The sequence below is a fragment of the Macaca mulatta genome, chromosome 20 (genome assembly GCF_049350105.2).
Source record: "Macaca mulatta isolate MMU2019108-1 chromosome 20, T2T-MMU8v2.0, whole genome shotgun sequence".
NCBI lineage: Eukaryota > Metazoa > Chordata > Mammalia > Primates > Cercopithecidae > Macaca > Macaca mulatta.
In genome coordinates this window covers 51,515,879-51,532,649 of record NC_133425.1, presented here as the reverse complement: position 1 = coordinate 51,532,649, position 16,771 = coordinate 51,515,879, and the positions used below count along the sequence as shown (strand labels likewise).

The 16,771-nt window shown below is 41.4% G+C and overlaps 1 long non-coding RNA gene across 1 annotated transcript in view; it reads right to left on the bottom strand.

Moving 5' to 3' along the window:
- Window positions 1-2,681: 2,681 nt before the first annotated feature.
- LOC144338025 (uncharacterized) overlaps window positions 2,682-16,771 on the bottom strand; it is a 35,144-nt gene continuing 21,054 nt past the window's right edge. The window contains exons 3-6 of the long non-coding RNA XR_013411752.1: window positions 10,761-10,938; window positions 7,818-7,870; window positions 4,468-4,526; window positions 2,682-3,902 (exon numbers count right to left, since the gene is read on the bottom strand). This is a non-coding gene — a long non-coding RNA (uncharacterized LOC144338025). The remainder of the gene's footprint in view (window positions 3,903-4,467; window positions 4,527-7,817; window positions 7,871-10,760; window positions 10,939-16,771) is intronic.

Here is a 16,771-nt window from a genome sequence, read left to right as displayed (position 1 = left end):
CCGAAGGTTCATCTTCCAGGCTTGCTGGGAGAGGCATGGGGATCAGGCAGCAGTGGGCGCTTGGGAGTTTTCCTCAGTGCTAAATGTTTGAGGTTGGGAGCTGCTGCCTAGATTTTCAGTGGCATAATTACTAACCATTAACCCCACTTTCTTTTCCAATCTCTTTCATAGGCTGTATTTTGTTGGAACAATTATCTTACATTAGCTGGCTTTTGTTTGTTTGTTTGTTTGTTTGTTTTTAGACGGAGTCTCGCTCTGTCGCCAGGCTGGAGTGCAGTGGCATGATCTCGGCTCACTGCAACCTCCACCTCCCGGGTTCAAGCGATTCTCCTGCCTCAGCCTTCCGAGGAGCTGGAACTACAGGAATATGCCACATTAGCTGGCTTTTTAAGGTCTGTTCATCCCTCAGTGAAGGGGTAATTCAGGTTAATCACGTGGAACTGGCAGAGCAGTATTCCACTGGTTACTGGAAGGAGGGAGAGGTCCTCTTGTATTCTGATTCTACTCACGCTCTCCCCTTAACCCCTTGCCATCTCAGGGCTAAGCAGTTCCAGGAAAGCACTGAGCACATGCACGCGTGCGCGCGCACGTGCACGCGCGCGCGCACACACACACACACACACACACACACACACACATCTGGTGCATCCCTTCTGAGGCTTACTGGTTTATCTGTGGAGACAAGAACTAAGCCACAGCCCTGTGGGGAGGAGCTGGGGCCAGGACTCTCTTGCAGAGACTGCTAGAGCATCCAGGGAGGTCAGGAGCAGGGATGCTGGCTTCAGTGGTCTCCCTCTCTTGGATTCATATGACTTCAGCCATATCCACATCCTTGTGGTCACTTTAGGAGGTGAGGATCTTGTAGGGTCTCTGCCCTGTGGAGATGGCAGGACTTTCCCTCTGGACTTAAAAGAACCATCAGATTGTCTACTATCTAACTCTGTGTGTGCGTGTTTAAAGGAGGCACAGTGATTTTCCCTCAGGGACGCCTCCCTGAGGCCGGCACATTAGTGGCAGAAGGGATTTGAGAGCTCCAGAAGGGCAAACATTGCCGTTGGAGTGGCTAGGCTCTGACATCCAGCCATGCTCCCCCAGGGGGAGTGTCCCATTATAATCCTCGGAGGCTGGGCTCAGTTGAATAGTGTCTCCCAAAACTTCATGTTCACTGGATCCTTAGCATGTGGCTTTATTTGAAAATAGGATCTTTGCCCAAGTAATTAGTTTAGTTAAGATGAGGCCAACTGGATTAAGATAGGTCCTATCAAGCCTGTAATCCCAGCACTTTGGGAGGCCGAGATGGGCAGATCACGAGGTCAGGAGATCGAGACCATCCTGGCTAACACGGTGAAACCCCATCTCTACTAAAAAAAAAAAAATACAAAAAACTAGCCGGACGAGGTGGCGGGTGCCTGTAATCCCAGCTACTCGGGAGGCTGAGGCAGGAGAATGGCGTGAACCCGGGAGGCGGAGCTTGCAGTGAGCTGAGATCCAGACACTGCACTCCAGCCTGGGCGACAGAGCGAGACTCCGTCTCAAAAAAAAAAAAAAAAAAAAAAAAAAGATAGATCCTAATCCCAGGACTACTGTCCATATAAGAGAGGGAAATTTGGACAGTAACACAGACACACAGGGAAGAAGTCCTTACGAAGACAGAGGCAGAGATAAGAGTGACGTAGCTGCAAGCCAAGGAATGCCATGAAAACCACCAGAAACTTGAAAGAGGCAAGGAAGGATTCTTACCTAGACCTTTCAGAGGGAACAAGGCCCAGCTGTCACTTTGATTTCAGACTCTGGCTTCTGGAACTGTGAGGGAATACAGTTCTGTTGTTTTAAGCCACCCAGGGTGTGGTGCTTTGTTATGGCAGCCTTACGAAGCTAATATAGAGGCCAAGCTTTGATTCTTCTTGGGACCATGCTTATAGTTTAGCCCATGCTTTTCCCAGCCTGGGCTGAACTCTATTATTCATTTCACCAGCAGCTCAGCTTCAGATGTAAATTTGCTTTCGAAAGTCCCTGTTCCAGAAGAGAAATTACCCAGCTGAGTATAACTCAGCCAATACCATATCTATTCATTGCTCTTTGGGCCTAAATGAGAAAGAGAGACTGTCTTGTCTCTCCTCAGCTCCCCATTTTGTGTTCATCTTTGTAGGTCTTGGTGGAATCTCAGGATTCATAAAGACCTAGATCCCCGGTCCCCAGGAATGTCAGGCTTCTCTTGGCAATATCCCCACCAAGAGGTCATCTTGCCTATGGCTTGGGCCTCTCTGGGATCTTTGTAACGTCTTATTGCTCTTTCCCTTCCACAAATAAGTGTTGACTACCTGTTGTGTGCCAAGCGTAATGTGGTAAGCAAATAGACTCAGTCCCTGCCCTTGTGAAGCTCACATTTTGTTGGAGATTTGATGCAAGAAAGCTCTTCCTCTGTTGGCCCTGCGATCTGCCACCCATGCAATCCAAGGTCTAAGTTTGTGGAGATTGTGGTACTAAATCCTATACCACTCCTTTGGAGGCTGGGTGTGTCCTGCTCTCACATCTAGACGGATGCAGGTATCAGGAAAAGATAAGACAGTTGAAATGGCATCTTCCTGCCCTCCGATAAGCCTGGGTTGCTATAAATTGTCCCCAGATCCATTTTACAAGGCAATTGGTATTTTAAAACACTATAACCATGAGACAATTGGTAATTTCCATGCTTTATTTATCTCCAAATCAAATTAAGCATTGGGCGTGTGAACTGGAAGGAATAATTGTTTTTATTATGTGAGTCACACATTGTCATAATTTTGAGGTGTATTATCACACATGTATTTGACATAATGCAACATATATCATGTAAATTATGTAATCTGTTCTAATTAAAATGTTTACAATGTACTATGTATTTTATTGTATCAGAAATAAAATATTTGGCAAGCTTACCAAATTCATTGAACAATCTGAAGACATTTTATAGACATTTAGAGCCGGCAGGAACTTTAGTATTTATTTGGCTTTCCTATTTTTATGACAGAGGAAACTGAAATGGAAAGAGCTAAACTAACCCATTAAATAAATCACTAGAGATAGATTAGAGAATCAAACATCATCTCTCGGCATCTTTCTAGCAACAAGTTGAGACAGATTCTCATTTTGTGGATATTGAAGGATACTGAAGCTCTTGAGAAGTGAAAGCTTTTGATGTCCAGCCAAGGTCACATGGCTGGTGGTTCCATATATGTGAGGTGTACTGTGCTTATAATGTGAGTTATGTATCTTGATGTCTGGATAGAGATAGAGACTATTTAACATGTGTTTCTTTTCTACTTTAAAATCCTATGGTGGGGGTTGGGTGTCTGTTGATGAGTAGTGGCATAATAACCCTTAATGGACCAAGGTTGACGCTGGCAGGGGAGAAGGTCTTCTTCCCACTGCATGGGGTGGTCGAGATGGGTCTTCATTTGCTCTCAACAGGATGGGCCTGGGACAAAGCAAGATTATGTACTTCCTGTGCTAAAGAAATCGTCAGGGTTATGGGGTCTCTTAGCAGGAGCCTTTTGGGTACTGAAGCCAAGTAGGAAACTGGCTTAAGGAAGCCATGCTTATGAAGAGATCCTGGAGCATCAATCCAGACTATCATATGCTTCTGGTGCAGATGCCAGTTGTCAGGACTTTGTCTCAAGATCTCTGCTCCAGGGACACAAGATGCTGTCCTCCTGAACTCTGGTTTGGCTCCTCAAGCCTCTGATCCAGGCTGCTGATCATACAGTGTTGCCAGAACAACCACTGGAAGGGCCTGAAGTGGGGTCAGAGCATCATTGATAGTGTCTTGGGGCTCAGTTCTTCTTAAAGGTTGAGTGAAGCTCATAGACAGTTTTGGCAAAGTTTTACACCTGCCATAGGTAAGGTGTCAGAGAGGGTTATGTCTGGAGAGAGAAAGAACTAAAGCTAATTTATTCCATTCATTGATCCATTCATTCCAAAAATATTTACTGAGCATTTTCCATATACCATTCCTATTTCAGGGTGCTGCTAGATACTGCAGTGAATAGACAAGCTTCCTGCCCTTGTAAAGCTCCCATTTCAGAAGAGAGACAGATAATACACAAGCAGACATCTCCATGTAGAATGTATCGTCACGGAGTGATGAACCTTATGCAGAAAAGCAAAGGACAGCAAAAGCATAGAGGGTAATGAGATGCATATTTGTAGGCAGGGTGCCTCAGACACCTCTGAAGTGGGCACAATCGAGCAGAGAACAGAACACAGTGAGAAAGCAAACCCCTGGTCTATTTGGAGGAACGGCATTCTAGACGGAGGGAACTTAAGGTGCAAAGACCTTAAGAGGGAAGCGTGATTGCAGTGCCCAAGGAAAATTACAGAGGTAGGTGTGGCTGGATAGGAGCAGGGAGAGAGGACAAGGGGTTAGGAAATCTCATCTCCAGTCCCAGACCTTTAATACCTATCTGTGAACTTGGGCACATCACTTACCTTTTTAAAACCTTCTTAAAATGGAGTTATCTTCCTTTTGTTGTGTTCCTTTTGTTTACCTGGAAGGATGGTTGTTAGTGTTAAAGGAGATCATGTAGGTAAAAACATTTTGTAAACTGTTAAGAAGCAAGCACATAAAAAGAACTATACTTTTTTTTTGTTTATTTTATCATTATCCTGGGTATTCAGAAATAACCCATCATGTGTTAACTGATGGTGAAAACACAAGATACAATCTTGGTGAACTGCAAGCAGACTAACTGATTAAATAGAGTCTTTAAAGGATGTGAAGATAGAAGAAACTGCATTCATGTGGGCTTGGTGTTTTTTCTTTAAGTTCTAGAGGATTCAGCCCCAACTCCCATAAACTTCTGTATCTCCTGGGATTCATGAGACCAGTGGTATTCAGAATAATGGTCTGTACCCTCATGCTTTCCATCTCAAACCAAAATTTCTTTATAATCCCTGAGCTCTATTAAATGAGTCTGGAAAATGATCTTGATTTTCTTGTAGCATTTCAGCAAAGTTTGTGAAGTAAAGGGACATTAGGTCACCCACTGTGTTAGACTATATTACTTGTCCATAATTCTTTCTTTCCTCTATGTCCTAGCCATGGATTATCCATAGCTCTAGTATACCTTCCTGCACTATTGATTTGGGGCTTGGTCATATGGTTTGCTTTGGCCAATGGGATGTGGGCAGAAGTGACATAGTGCAAGTTCCAAGCTGAGACCTTAAGTGAGTTTCTTCCAGCTCCCTTGTAGCTTCTGCTCTACATTATAAGAACATGTCCCACTCTGAGGGAAGACACAGAGAAGAGATCTGAAACAACCCAAAGCATGGGTCTAGTCTAGTTTGTGGAGCTCTGCTAAGCCTAGTTGAGAACAGTCAAACTAAAGTTGGCCCATGAGTATGAAATGAATGCTTAGTATTGTAAACCATTAGGATTTTGGGATTATTTGTTACACAGCATTATTACAGTAAAACCTGATTCATGCCACTGAAATGACAGTAATATTTTTAAGCCACATCAACCTCTTCTCCAGCCACTTTGATTCTCCAGGGTTACTCTGAGCTATCTGGAGAGCTGTTCAGCCTGCTCTTTGCTCTCTTCTGTGGCTTTCCCTCATTTGTCCACATCAATGACTATTCATTAGGTAGAACAGGATTAAAGAACAACCTCACCAGGTGTGGTGGATCATGCCTATAATTCCAGGATTTCGGGATGCCAAGGCAGGTGGATCATTTGAGGTCAGGAGTTTGAGACCAGCCTGGCCAACATAGCAAAACCCCATCTCTATTAAAAATGCAATAAAATTAACTGAGTGTGGTGGCACATGCCCATAATCCCAGCTACTTGGGAGCCTGAGGCAGGAGAATCACTTGAACCCAGGAGACAGAGGTTTCAGTGAGCCAAGATCATGCCACTGCACTCCAGCCTGGGCAACAGTGACATGCTCTTGCAAACCAAAAAAAAAAAAAAAAAAACAAAAGAACAGCTTCCATGCCTATCCCCACTACAACACCTAACCCCAAATCTGGCCTGTGTTGATACCAAAAGGAAAATTTTTAAGTTAAGATAGCTTATAGAGCCCTTTGAGATGGAAGACCGGAACTGCAGGTACATCAGTCTCTTACGGCTTCAAATGAGAAATAGTGGTCCCACAGAAAACCATATGCAATTGCAAAGTCACCTTTATGTTTGAAGACTGACTCATATCAAAAGCTTTGAGACTTGGTGAATAAAGAAATAACTTTCCCCTTGTCAGCAACTGCTATCACTTAGGTTTAACAAATACATTCAGAATTTACAGTCCAGTATCTCTGGATATGCCTACCTGATGGAAAGATGAAAAATCTTCAGTGGAGCCTCTAGCTCATTGTAATTAGAAAAGCTTCCCATAAGACAGGCAGAGCAGGGAGAATGTAATATGAAAACCCAAAGGCATAAGAGACCCCTAGACCAGAGAGTCACCTTGGCACCTTCTGGCCTCAATTGTGTCTGAGTCATAAACTCTGGACACCTCAGGGCTGGAAGGGGTTTAAAGATCATCTGCCTGTTCCCTGTCCTAATTCTTGAAACTTCTGAAAGCATCTCTGAGAAGTGCATGTCTATCTGCAGACACTTCCAGCGAGAGAAAACACTTCTTTTCAAGGCTATGTATATCATTTTTAATAACTCTGTGCTGTGGACTGAATGTATTCCATGACCTCCACCAAGTATGTTAAAACCATAATTTCCAATGTGATGGTATTTGGAGATGGAGGCTTTGAAAGTTGATTAGGTTTAGATGAGATAATCAGGATAGAGCCCTCATGATGGGACTGGTGTCCTTACACAAAGAGGCACCAGAGTGGGTTTTGTGTTTGTGCTCTCTCTCTCTCCTGTTTGACATCTGAGGATACAGCAAGATGGCCATCTGTAAGCCAGGAAGTAAGCCTTTACCAGATGCTGAATTTGCTGGTGCCTTGATCTTGGACTTCACAGCCTCCAGAATCATGAGAATATAAATGTCTGTTGTTTAAGCCACCAAGTCTATGGCAATTTGTTGTTGCAGCCCAAGCTGACTAACACATTCTGGTTGTTAAGCAGTTTTCTCTGCCACCAAGTTTCTCTGTGTGTGTGTGTGTGTGTATGTGTGTATCTCACTCTCTCCCAACTCTTCACCAATTTTAAAGGTTTAGAACAGGAGGATTAAGCCTGTAAAGGACTAAACCCTGTAGTAAACTTTTTGGAGCTTTGTGGGCCATAGGGTCTCTATATCAACTACTCAACTCTCACATTGTAACACACAAAAGCAGCTATCAATAATATGCTGTGTTCTGATAAAACCTTATGGACACTGATGATTTTTGCCTGTCACAAAATATTCTTTTTTTGATTTTTTCCAACTATTTAAAAATGTCAAAACCATTCTTAGCTTGTGAGCTGTACAAAAATGTTTTGAGGCAGATTTGGCCCACAGGCTATAGTTTGTTGACCTCTAGCAAAGCTTCTCTCTCTTTTTCAACATAGTCTTCTTTCAATTATGAGTAATTTCTACAACATCCTGGAGACTCATCAAACACATGTCGAGCACCTATTATGGGCCGGGAGCGAGACTGTATCAGGTGATGGTAACATGAATCTGACAATGACATGGTCCCTGCTCCAAGGAGCCTGGGCAGAGGTGGAACTAACTTCAAGGACATCTCTCACCTTCACAAATCCCCAAAGCCCTTAAGGTTGGAGAGATGCCTACCTCCATTTAAACTTTGCTTGAGCCCATTAATTTTGCTCTTGCCTCATGCTCAGTGCACAGTGCAATAGAAGACCAACTTTACCACATTTCTTTTGATTATCTGCTTACCTTTGGCTTTTATGGATCTATTTTAAGTCCCGTGACTGTGACCTTCTGTTCTTCTAAAGGAGAAGACAAGGAGGAAGACAACACTATCTTTTACTAAGTTAAGTGACTTAATCATGCAAGAGTTACAGGTTTCTGTTCATTTGCAACATAGCGTGCTCCTGGATCACTGCAATAGCAATTACATTCCAACCATCAATATTCCTGGCAATGCAAAGCTTCTCTTGGTTGCTTTCCCCATCTGTGCAGTGCTGGGACCATCTGAAATGGTTCTAAGGAGCTTATGCTGCCCATTTTGGGGAAACAAATGGGTTGGAACTCAGCACCACTGCTAGGGTAGAGGAGTCCCTATGTTAAAGTATTAAATTGCAGTTTTAGTGGAAATTCAAGCTTTTGTGTGATGGTGAAGCAAAGTCAAATGGTAGCATTCACTCTGATTCATAAGCTCTAACCCAATGTTCTGTGGTCTGGAGGCTCTGGATTCAGGATATCAGTCTAGGACAGAGTCTACCCTTCTAGGCTTCCTCTTGACTTTCCTTCCAGGAACCCTCTCCACAGTTTCCACACTCTGCTTCCAAGAGCATCAGATAAATTTCCCTAGTTCAGACATGGAATTAAGAGAATTTTGCCAGCAGAAAACCTCTATCCTGTGGGCTCCCTTTTCTTCCCAAACTGTCCCCATCCTTGACGGGGCTGGCTGTCCTGAGATAAGTAGTAGATCCTGCTCTTTGTTAGTGGGGCTCCACCACACTGCTCAACTCCAAAAAGGGTAATAAGATGTTTAGGTTTATTAAATTCAATAAAAATTTCCAGTATGAATTCATTAGCTCACTCATTCATTTATCCAGTGAACATTCTAGAGAAACTACTGCTTCCCAGGCTTCAAAAGGGACACACAGATGAAAAAGGCTTGGCCCTAGACTCTGGGGTCTTGGTTGGAGGGCAAAAAAATGATTGAACTCGGATGTTACAAGTACCCTAATAGAGGAATAAACAAGACTCCATCAGGCACCAACAGGGGATACCCTCCTGCCATGTGAAGGGCACCATTGCCTAGTTGCTCTGAGGACTGGAGTCCCAGGCTAGGGGGGCTGAAAATCCAGCCAGCTCTTTCTGGCTTACTTTGCAATCCTCACTGCAATAATGGTATGTGTTTCCTAAGGTGGAAAGTCTCATTCAAGTCCCCACCATTAACAGGAATAGGGTTCCCAACATTTACCGTGCTGATTGCAAAGGAGGTCAGGGATCTGCAGCACCAATAGTAACAACAACAGTAGCCAAAATAATAGCTGTTTATGGCGTGCTTACTGTGTTGTGTGCCTGGCACTGTGCTAAGCACCTTAAATGCACTTTCTAATTTAAACTTCACAGCAACCCTTTGTGGCATGTGCTGTTTTCATACAGAAGAGAAAATCAAGGCCAGAAAAGTTAACCACTTGCCCCAGGTCTAAGAAGTGAAACAGTCTAGATTGGACCCAGGCAGCCTGAGTTCAGTGTCTCTGCCTTGTTTGTGGCATCTCTGTAAGGAAATGGAGACAGTCAACTATGTTTTACACATCCCTCCTGTGCTGGGCCCTTTCCATCCAATGTCTCATTTAATCCAAATGACATCCTAGGAGGTGAGTATTAGCTATCCCAGTTTTACAGATAGGACTCTTGCAAGGAAGTGACTTGCCCAAGGCCATGCAGGGCCTTGGGCATTCTTCAAATTTTGACCGTTCAGCCCAATCCAAGAGAGACAAGAGAAGGGGACTCAGAACTGCCCTCAGAACACTTACCATCTGGGCAGGATCTACCTGACATGCCATTCATTCACAACACTTAGCATCCCTCCCTAAGGTCCAGATGACAAAGTGCATTCATTTCCATGACCTCACTATGTGCGGAGACTGTGGAAAACTGGGAATTGTTGCTTGACGGTTGAATACTGGGATTGCGAAGGGAGGAGGAGGTAAATAAAAGGGATCTGGACCCTTGCTACTTAAAGTGTGGTCCCAGACCAGCAACATTGACCCAGCCTAGGTGCTTGATTCCCTGAAGAGTGACAGTTATTTCCAGGGCATGGCACTCTTCCTTGGGCACCAGTAACCCACCTGAGCCCAACTTGTTCCTTTCCCACACGTACCTTGGCGCACACAAGGAGCTCACATCACACTGGTGGAGACCTGGGTTCTACGCAGCAATCCTTCTCACTTGCTGTGTGACTTGGGGCAAGTTCCAACCCCTCTCTGTGCCTTAGTTTCCTTCGGTAAGGGAAAACAACTACCCATACAGTCGTTTTCAATCCTCATGGCCTATTGTTATCTCTTGGGGAGCTTTTAAATAATTCTGATGTCTGAGGCTTATAGCTAGAAATCCTGATTTAATCAGTGTGGCATGAGGCCCAGGAATTGGTACTTTTAAACCTTTCCCAGCTCGTTACATTGGTTTTGGGTTTTTTGTTTGTTTGTTTGTTTTTTGAGGTAGAGCGAGACTCTGTTGCCCAGGCTGGAGTGCAGTTGTGCAATCTCGGTTCACTGCAACCTTCACCTCCTGGGTTCAAGTGATTCTCCTGCCTCGGCCTCCTGAGTAGTTGGGACTACAGGTTTGCACCACCATGCCCGGCTAATTTTTGTATTTTTAGTAGAGACAAGGTTTCACCATATTAGCAAGGCTGGTCTTGAACTCCTGACCTCAAGTGATCTGCCCTGCCTTGGCCTCCCAAAGTGCTGGGATTACAGGCATGAGCCACCACGCCTGGCCCCAGCTCATTACTTTGTATAGCCAATGTTGAGAACCTGGAAGCCAAATCACTGGTTTTTAAAAATCTGGATGTGTCAGCATTTGCTGCTCTTGAGGCTTCAGACACCCAGGCCCACCCAGACCTTCTGAGTTAGAATTTCCTTGGTGTGTGGAGGGGCTGGACATGAATATGTTTAATAAGCTCCCAAGGTGATGCTGACATACCAAAGCTTCAGAACTCCCCGAATCAATGGCCTCTGAGGTCACTTTCAGCTCTGATTCTGAGGTCCTCCCAGTCAATGATTTCTTTCTTTCTCTCCACGCTGGAGCTGCCCGTTCATGGTAAGCAGAGACGTCATCAGCTTGTAAGCTGCGCTTCAGTGTCCCCTGAGAATGCAGCCAGCTGGCAACGGTAGAGGAAAGTGGTGAACTCATTTGACTTTTCTTTATCAGCTGTACCATGTACATGATGTGCAAGAGGACTGGGGCTCTGTGTCAAGGCCAGCTGGGATGCTGAGGTTTTGTGTTAGGACCAAGGGTGAGCCTGATGGCCGTTCTGGTTTGCCCTGCTCCATGCCATGTCCTAAAGGTGAGTATTAGCCACAGGGTGCTACTGCCTGGACCCCAGTCCCAAACCCACTGAATGAGAAAGATGAGCCTTAGAGTAGATGTGGATTGACCCACCCAACTTTGTCTCTCTGGGTCAGCCCCAAGATAGGCTAGATAGATACCCTGACTGCCAGGAGAGCCCAGGGCTGGGCTAAAGACTGAGAGGCAGGCTTGGAGCAGGCTCCATGCTGAGCTCTGACTCTGCCCTGTCTTAGAGAGGCCATCCTGGTATCTCCTTTCCTCCATGCGGCATGTGGCGATTTAATGGCAGTGAAATTTATTGTGGGTAATGGAGTGTCAAGCTCCTTATTGCTAATGGATGATTTCAAATGTGCAGAAAGATTTATTAAGTAAGTCAAGCATACGCCTCCAAGAGAATATTACTGTGAGTGAAAACAATTATATAGTTAAACAAGGAGGAAAAAAATTTAAATTCTTCTTTAAAGGTCTCTTTAAATCAGTTTAAATGTGTGATTTTTAAAAGATGGGGGGAATTAGTTTCAGCAAATTACTCATCAATTTTTTTTTTTTTTTTTTGATTCAGCAGGAAACCAACAGCCCTACTTGGCTTCCATTTAAAAAAGTTACTTATTGGTGTTTGAAAAAGAAGGAAAAAAAAAAAAAGTTAAGGAAGTGACTTTGGTAGCCTCTTGCGGTTCTCAGGTTCTGATTTATGTGGTGTATACTGAGCTCTCCCTGGGGCAGAAGGAAGGGGTCAGGGAAGCAGCAGCCAGAGCTGTCATTCAGAGAGGAGGATCGGGGATGTCTAACTGGTATTAGACAATGCATCAGAGCTTTAGAGTTGGAAGCAACTTTGGAGAACATTTGGACAATTTCCTTGTGCATGTGGAGAAGCTAAGGTCCAGAGAAAAAAAGGAACTTTTCCAAAAACCCACAGATGGTAGATTGCAAAGCTAGAAGCCGGGCTTTGCCATTGCTCTCTCCATGCAATGGGAATAATATTTGTCTCAGGGATGTCCAGAGGAGACAAGAACCCAGGGAAAGTACTTTGGAAAGTATATATACTTAGTCCCTGGAACGGATGATATGTGGAAGAGATTGGCTGGGAGCCTCCATGGTGGGTTCATTTTTGTGAGAGGCCTTCCCCCTACCCTCGGCCACTTCAGCAGTTCTGCAGCCAGGACTGTAGCTGGCTGAGGTTCCACACCTCTCTCCCCCACCAAAGTGAGGAGAGGCACAGGCAGCCACAAGCCCCTGACATTTTCCTTGAGATGGTGACAGCTGGTAAGACTTTTGACTAAAGGAATAAAGAGCAAGCAAGCAAAAAAAAGTTACTGTGTTAAAAGTGGTTTAAAAATGTTTTGCACCATCTGTTTGGCCACCCTGGTTTTTTGGGGCATGTGTAGGGGGAGAGACCTGTCCTCTCCCACTCCTGAGCTTCACCTCGGTCTCAGGACTGACCATGAGAAGTTTTAGCATGTCTCTAGGCTTTGTTTTCCACGTTCCTCCAATTTTCTTTCTGCTCCCTTCCCTTTGCTTGCAATGTATGCTCTCATTCTGCTTCCGGAAAAGATATTTTCTTAATTGCTAATGAAATACTGAACCTGCAAAGCCCGGCACATTTGGATCCACAAGCAGGTGTTTGATTTTGGCCTTTGCTGTCTGAGCTTGGTTCTACTGTAAGGGAAATAGAACCTAAAAAGCAGGTATTGAAAGACACATTTTGAATGTTCACATATGGGAGCTAAAAATTAAAACAATTGAACTCATGGAGATAGAGAGTAGAATGATGGTTACCAGAGGCTGGCTTGGGCAGTGGGGAGCAGGGGAAAAAGTGGGGATGATTAATGGCTGCCAAAATATAGTTAGACAGAATGAATTTGTGCTAGTATTTGATAGCACAACGGGCTGACTGTAGTCAACAATAATGTATTGTGTATTTAGAAATAACTAAAAGAGTGGAATTGGAATGCTTCTAACACCAATAACTGATAGATGCTTGAGGTGATGGACACCCCAATTACCCCGATGTGATTATTACACATTGCGTGCTTACTTCAAAACATTACATGTACCCCACAAATATATACATCTACTATGTACCCATAATAATTAAAAATTTAAAAGAAAATATCATTTGAAGCAAAATAATAAGAAAAACTAAAAAGCAGAACAAACAAAACCAGGTATTTAAGCTCTACTCCACCTAATAACATCACAACTGGGTTTCCCTTAACGTCCTAACTCTTTATACCACTTCTGCTGACATTTCTTATGAAATTTGTCGGAGGTATTTTTCAGTTTTTTTTTCTTTTGCGAATAGAGTTATGAAAATAAATATTCTACATAGTTATTGCTGTGCTACTTTAAAATTATTAATTTTGTGTGTTGATTTTATATCTAGTCAACTTGTTTAAATCACATTTGGTTCTTGTGGGTTTTTCTGATAGATGGTTATATTGACTGCAAATACTAACAGTTTTGTCTCTTTCTCTTCAGAGTTACATTTCTTATTTTCTTCTCTTGTTTTTATGTAAGCTTTCAGGGCAATATTGAAAAGTGATAGTGATTATAGACATCTTTGCCTGGTTGCTGATTTTAAAAGGACTGTTTCTGATATTTTACCATTAACTATGATGTATACTGTGGGTCTATGGTATAAAAACATTACAAATTGAATTTGTTAGTTTTAATCAGAAATTGTTGTTAAATTATATTAAATTTTAGCATCAGTTGACAGTATCTATTGAGATGATTTTACTCTAGTGAGGAACATCAGTTGCTTTCTAATGTTGGACTATTCTTACATTTTTTGCTCCTAATACCTTACTAGTTTTGACTTTCTAATACTTTAGATAGAATTTTTGTATCTTTGCTCATAAATAATACTGGCTTGTTCCTTTCATCCATGTTTTCCCCGCCCACTGTTGGTATTTGGTTATGGTAGCCACATGGAATGAGTTAGAGTAGCTTTTATCTTCTTCCATGCCCTGCATAGTATATCACATGGGATTATGGATTTTTTGAATGTTTGCTAGAACTTGACCATAAAGTTTCTCACTTTGGTGCACTTTAGTGGGGGTAGATCTTAAATTACTATTTCAATTTTTTATACGATTATTGGTCTTCCATGATTTTCTCCTTGAACCAATTTTTGTGATTTATTATTTATTGTGATTTATTGTTTCCCAGGAAATTATTCATTCATTTAGATTTTAAAATATTTTGGTCTAAATTCTCTTTAATTTAAAATGTGCTTTGTATGTTATGTCTCTATTATGTCTTAAAGTTGTTGATTTTTGTGACCATTACTCACTCTATTCTCACTCTCAGTCTTGCCACAGGCTGTTCTAATTTATTGATATTTTCAAAGAAACAGTTTTTAGTTTTATTGATCTATACTATTGATTTTTTTGTGTTCTAGTTAATTTTTGCATTTTATCTTTATTAATATCTTCCTCTAATTTCATTGAGCTTATTTTGTTTTTCTCTTTCTAACTTCTTGAATTAAAGAGCTTATTGACTTTGCTTTCAATTTTTTCCTCATTTCTAAGAACTTTATTTGAGACTATACATTTTCATGAGTTAGGTATATATCTCAGGTTTTTGATATATGGCCTCTCCTTGTTATTCATTTCTAAATAGTAATATTTTTTCTTTGCTAACCTAAGAGTTATTTAAAAAGTATTTAGCATGTTCAGGTGCATAGAATTGTTTGGCCATTTTTTTGTTATTAATTTCTAATTTTATTACATTTTGTCCCAGAAGGTAACCTGTCTGACTTCTTTCTAATGAAGTTTGTTGAGATTTCGTTTGTGGCCTACTACATGAGTAATTTTTTTTTTAATGTTCCATGTGTGACTGAAAATAATGAAGTCTCCTTTTCTTAACATCTATGTCTATTAGATCACACTGTAAAATTATAATATGTATGTTCTTCAAATTCTCTCTAACTGTCCCTGATCCACAGCTACTTGATCAGGTGATTTCTGAGAGGTGAATAACAAGGTCTCTTACCATGATTGTAGATTAACACTTTCTCCTTGTATATCCTTCAGTTTTTGCTTTCTGTATTGAAGCTAAGTTACTGGGTGCATAAAAGTTCATAGGTGAGATATCTTCTCTATTGATGTTATATTTTATCAACATGGATACTCCATCCCCCTACTTCCTTTCATTGTTCTTTTCCTTGAACTCTATTTTGTTTGATATTATTACAGCTTGGCTTTCCTTTTCTTAGAATTCGCACAACATAGTTATTTCCATTATTTTATTTTTAACCTCTCTGTCTCATTTTGCTTTAGGTGTATCTTATAAGCATCACGTATCTGGATGTTAGTTTCTAAATCTAAGATTTTCCACTTAAATGACTTTTCATTTCATTTTTTTCTTCTATAATTGTTTGAAATTATTCATCCTATTTTTTATCGCTAACCCATAGATTGATGCATTGATGCATTTTAAGAGACATACTGATATTTAGAGTCAATCACTTCCTAGATCCTCCCAGCAAAAAATATCAAAAACTTTTATTTCTTTACAGCTTACTTTCTCCTATTACTCTCTTTCTTCTCCAGCCTCCAGAACTGTGAGGACATAAATTTCCATTGTTTAAACTCCCCAGTCTGTGGTATTTTGCCATGGCAGCCAAAGTTGATTAATCTGTTTTGTTTGTTGGAAGAATTTTCTCTTCTTCCTTGTAAATTTTTCCAAAAAAAGCTTAAGTGTGGGTCTTTTTATTTTACTTACTCAGCAGTTGATAGATCCATTCAATCTAAAGACTACCATCTTTTGTTTTCAATCTAAAGACTTCCATCTTTTTTTTTCTCTGCCTCTTAATTATTTCTTCTCCACTCTTATTTGCAATTTCTGGAATTCCTATTAAATGGATTATCATGCTGTTGGATTCATTCTCCATTTCTCTTTACTTTTTTCTTAACTTCCATCTGTGTTTCCTTCTGTGTTCTCTTTCTGGGAAAAGTCCTTGGTTGAGTTTTCCAGCTTAGTAATTTTCTCTTGGTTTTTTATCTATTCTGATATTCAGCTCATATATTGATTTTTTTAAAATTTCAATACCCAAGTTTGTAATTTCCAAGATCTTCATCTGATAATTTTGTATGTGTGCTACATTCCCTTGCATCGGAATACTGATTAGACTTTTATAAAGTATTTTCTTATTGATTCTATTAATTCTTTCCATGGGAATTTAGTTCTTCAGTTTGTTAAATTTAGTTCTTCATGTCCAATTTAGTTCTTCAGATGGTTAAATTTAGGACTTTTTTTTCATAAGGTTGATTTTCTTCAGAACCCCAAGCAATCATCCTATCAGTCATCCTTGGGTACTCCTGCTGCCTTGGATGTTGGTACTCCTTCATTTCTTGTAGCAGGTCTCTTCTTTGTGCTCTTGGGATGTGGTTTCCTTCTTTAGTCTTCTCCATCTGCCTTTCCCTTTCAGTCATTCCTAACTTTTTAATCCACCGGGGGTACCCTTTTTTTTTTTCCTACACTATTATGGATTTTTATTATTGTATGTTGTTATATTCTTACTCATATACTGTACTACTGTACTGGTTATATTATATTTTATTTATATTATTGTTATCATCAATGTTTATTATTATTATTTCTTTTTTTCTAGGAGTTTAGGATGAGAAGGGGAATGTGGA